This window comes from Coptis chinensis, chromosome 2, assembly GCF_015680905.1.
Source record: "Coptis chinensis isolate HL-2020 chromosome 2, ASM1568090v1, whole genome shotgun sequence".
Taxonomy (NCBI): Eukaryota; Viridiplantae; Streptophyta; class Magnoliopsida; order Ranunculales; family Ranunculaceae; genus Coptis; species Coptis chinensis.
In genome coordinates, this window is record NC_141457.1 from 3417833 (window position 1) to 3422816 (window position 4984).

At 39.3% G+C, this 4984-nt stretch overlaps 1 pseudogene across 1 annotated transcript; it reads right to left on the minus strand.

Annotated features, from left to right (window-relative positions):
* Positions 1-1531: 1531 nt before the first annotated feature.
* On the minus strand, positions 1532-4738 carry LOC147514396 (methyltetrahydroprotoberberine 14-monooxygenase-like; annotated as a pseudogene). Its single transcript, XR_015207810.1, has 2 exons — positions 3693-4738; positions 1532-2435 (listed from the first exon to the last, which is right to left on the minus strand). The product of XR_015207810.1 is annotated as a methyltetrahydroprotoberberine 14-monooxygenase-like (transcript).
* Between the last annotated feature and the right edge of the window lie 246 nt (positions 4739-4984).

Here is a 4984-nt window from a genome sequence, read left to right on the forward strand (position 1 = left end):
GAAAAAAATTTGGAAAAATTCCGAAAGAGATTAATCCGATCCGAAGTCACCCCTAATGGCATCTATAGCTCTTTTAATTCCTCTACATAAATAAGAACAAGGACAACTTTTTTTCATCTTTACCACCACTAACCCTATGCCCCTATTCCAAATTAACTTAAAAGCTTTACTAGAAGAATAGAAAACCATTACAAAATGTGTTATTATTGTTATATTGTTAGTCTATAAGTGAAATGTAAACAGACAAGAAACCATTGAAGTTTTTTCGAATCTACAAGTTTTTCAATTCATTACAAAATAACAATTGGCCAATTTAATTTAGATAACAAATTTCGAAGCAAAAAACAATAAAAGTCGAAATAAAGAGAGTAGAAGAATACCGAAATTGGAAAAAGAATCGGAGAAAAGAAGATGCAAATTGACTGTCGGAAGAGAGCGGCCGCGAGTTTTTCTATTTTTTTCCTTTGTTCATCGGATTTTATTTAGCAAGTGGGGTACTTTGGATTTGGATTATATGGAGAGGTGTATGTCAGAGAATAGATATGGAATAGGGGAGGATCATAAGAGATTTTTATGGCAGAGTAGTGTTAGCCTACACTGGAGCTGGTGGTCCAAGGTTTGTGATATATCAGGAACTTCTGGTCTGCAAGGGTGTCAGAAGCTACAACTACTTAAGGTGGAAGTGGCCTCGGATTATATGACGGCTGTTAACATCTTGAAGAAACAAGAAAGGGAATTATGGGACTGCAAACTGCTCATACATTACTGTCGCTATCAATGAGATCATTAGGGCATCTCCAATGGAGAGTGTATATATACACCTCCACATAAGTGCCACATAGATGCCACTAGGATTTTATGATCCCTCTTACACATTAATAGTTTCCACACTCAAAATGGTATCCAATGCAACAAAGTTTAAGAATTTGTAAAATAAAAAAACTGAGAAAAAACGACTGTCAAAGTCCGTCGCAAGTGGTTTAACTTAAAAAAGAAATAAAACACACTGTCACTTTGAGTAACGTCCGTAGTTTATTAAAACTGGCCCAACCAATAAATGACAGTTTTTACCCGTCGCAAACGGTACAATTCTAAAAAAAATAAAACAAACGTGAATTTAAGTGACATCCGAATTTCTTTTTAATTAGGACATTACTTCAAATGACGCCCGTGATGTTTATTAACTAATAGCCGGATGGGGAATTCCCCACCCCCTCTATTAACTATTAGCTTATTACCTGGGAATTACACCCCCCATTAGAAACATGTTTTTGACATTTAGAGTGTAAATTTTACACTTTAAACAATTTGTACCCTCCATTGGAGATGCCCTTAGGCAGTTTGTAGTGTCAATGTAGTACATGAATATAGGGAAGCTAATAGTGTTGCTAATCATCTTGCTTCTCCAGCAACAACTGATCATCTTGCTGCTCTAGCAACTGATCATGATCTTGAATTTGTACCTCTATCTTCAACTAAACTCCCATGCCATTTGGGGGTGGGGGAATGACACTATTTATTTGAGAACTAATGCACGTTGGGGTCTCCCTTAGCCCAAAATATATTCGAAAGAAAAAGCATACCTCTTGACAAGTAAACAATTCGACAACGTTCATAATAAGACGCAACTAGAAGAAAAGAAAATAGTAACTGTAAGATACAGTATTTCACACACTAATTAAACCAGAAATCCTCTCTGCAAGGAGAATTTGATCACTGTGTAACTAAGAAGAAACTCTGAAAAGAAAATTACTTGAAAATCAAAATAAAGAAAATGACGGACTGGGCAAATACTAGATTACATCACATATAAAACACAGGTTCGAAACGTGGAGCCATGAGTACTTCGAGTGATGTTGCTTTCCATCTTATCATTCCCAGAGTGGTAGACATGTCGATGTTTGCACCCGTTGGAGTCTTCAACTCAAATTCGTGAATAATTCGAGCAAGCACCAGATGCATGACTTGAAGAGAAAATGAGACACCAGGACACATACGCCTACCCGATCCAAATGGAATTAATTCAAAATTCTTACCCTTTAAATCAACGTCCGTCTGGTCATTGAGAAATCTTTCAGGTTGAAATTCTTGCGGGTCGTTAGGCCATACATTTGGGTCTCATTGTAACTTCCATAAGTTGATCCATAGTCGAGTACCTGCTGGGACACGGAAGCCACCAACTTCGCAATCCTCACTACACTCTTGTTCGAAAACTGGTCCTGGTGGGTACAGTCATATCGTTTCTTTAATGATGGCTTGGATATAGGGTAGATTCTTGATGTCTGAATCCTCTACTTGTCTTTCCTTCCCAACTTGTGTGTCCAATTCAATTTGAGCCCTCTTCAACACATGCTTATTATTTACTTATTTAGTAGCGAACAGAGGACCCATGTAAGAGTTACTGTTGTAATGTCGCACGCAGCCAGGATCATTTCCTGCACCATATAATATAGACATGTAAGAACTTTTATTTTAAGATCAATGTTAAATGTGGTCGGTCAACATCGAGCACAACCCTGTGACTTAACCTTTTTTTGCATTTGTTTGTTTTTAAAAGGCTGACCAGGCAGGTGCCAAGTAGCAAAGTCGTAAAACCTTTGGGTTATGAAATACATCTTTGGGCACGTTGTTAAATTTGATAGTGCAAACTTTCGTCTTTCCGCATGTTATGTTCACAATTTGACAGTGAAACACTATCTTGTGAGGCAGCCGTATCAGTTGAAGAGGCCTGAGCGAAGTACTGGGCTTCCTTGCTCTGACCAATTGGTAGTTTTTTGTGAGTCCTAGCCACTGGTGTCCTGGGCAGTTTATGAACAAATGCAACAAGGGGTCTGCGTAATATGCATCATCCTGCAACTAGCTTGACATGTAAAATCCGAATGAGCAACGGTGCTTGTGCTGACAAATATGCTAAGTTGTAGCTCCCCATACGTAAAAGTGATATTTCGAAGACTTCTGAGGCAAGGTTATGCAAAACCGTTTAGTGAATTGGTACACGCCGGTAGCTATTACTTCAAAGGGACATAAAGGGAGATTGAGTGGTAAGGCGAGCCAAAAACGTAATCCAACTGAGCCATTTCAATAGCCTGTCTCTATTACGAATATAATCGAATATAACGTCCTCTCTTTTTGGTCTAGATGATTTTTCTCTATTCTTCCTTCGTCTCATAATCGGATATAACTCTATTACGAGTAGCGTCCTCTCTTTTCGGTCTCGATGATTTTTCTCCTCTCTCACGCGAGCTGTTGAACTCTTCGAACTGTTTTGAGTCACCGAATGATTAAGAAAAACCATGGAGAGACCAACAACGTGTTGCACACGTCGATGGAACCCAAATTGTTGGGGGAGGCTGAACTAGAAATGGGTGCGTGAATTTGGGTGGTAATCAAGCATTAGTTACAACGTTTTAATATTATTTACTTTTTTTTGTGGGAGTTGAGACTTTTGAATAGAATGTATAATTTTATTTATAGGAGACACTGAGATAATTAATACTAGCAGGGGGTTTCCGCCATATTGGCTTGTCGGGTGATTTTGACATCTAATGGTTGTTCTGGTCAAGGACCGGGACGACATACTATACTTTACTTGCCCATGACACTGTCAATTAACTGGTTTGAGTGCATGGTTTGACGGCTTGTACAGATCCACTTAAATATTTACTAATCTGATCAGATTGTGATTCACATACCTGGACAACAGCCTTGATTAAAGTATCAGGATCGTCACTTTGTAATTGGTTCTTCTCCATAATCGATAACATAATGTCTATAAAGTCCTCCTCCAAGTCTTCTTCATTTACGTTTACAAGGCCTCCAGTTCCACCTGAGACTGCCACCCTCTTTTGACGATGTTCCAAAACCCAGCTCTGAAGGACGGAATCCAGTTCTTTGGCCACCTGCTTCATAGCATTGTCCAGTCCTCGCAACCGATCCAACCATCCTAAGTAAGGTATCACGTCCGACAAGGCCAGAGTATCCATAAGTCTACGTGTTTTTTCCATCACATTCTTGTACCTTTCAACTTTGGAAGCAAAATTATATTTTCCAGACACAATTCTGGTAATCACATTGAACGGAATTTCAAGTAACCATTTACTCATATCCACCAATACCAATGCATTATCGTATTTTCTTTTCGTCCACAGCTCGTACAGCTTCTTAAAACAAGCTTCCACCTCAGAAACCCTTTGGAGCTTAAGCATTTCAAGACGGTGATGTGTTAGAAGATTTAAAGTAATCATCTTACGAAGCTCACGCCAATAAGGTCCATAACGTGAGAATGAGACACTATCTTCATTGTAGAACATGAACTTGATGGCTTTGTGAACTGGGCGGCTGGAGAAGGATTTGTCGTGTGTAGTGAAACAGACCTTCACCAGCTCCCAACTACTCACCACCAATATTGGATGCGTACATGGATTGTAAAGGCTGGGCCATATTCATCGGCTAGTTCCCCAAGCACTCTATGACACGGTTTAGGACCACTTATTAAATTGAGATGTCCAATGAAAGGCCATGCACCCGCTACTTCAGGTGCCTTTCATGTTTCTACTTCTCTTCTTAAAGATATAGAAGAGAACCACTATGAGAAAACTAACCATGATAGGCGCAGGCACCATTGAAGTTAGTAGCCATTGCTGAAGTGTGGGATTGTGCATTGGTAAAGATGGAGATTTTGCATGTATGTGACTTAGAGTGGGAATCGAGCAGTTAGTCATGGTGAAAGATTACTGTTCCTATGACTTGTTTGGAGAAGAGTAGTGCATTTTGGTAGCTAAAAACCTTAATTTATAGAGGTCTCCTGGTTCAAACGTTATATGCGTTCCAGGACTCCCCTTGTCTTCTTCCCAATGCAACGCCAACACAAAACCTTGAAATGTAAGGGCAATCTACGTTACAATGTTCACGAAGTCCTTGCGAAAAACACAAAAAGTATCATGCCAAAGTCCTGATTGTTTTGTTGTACACTAGCTTGTACACA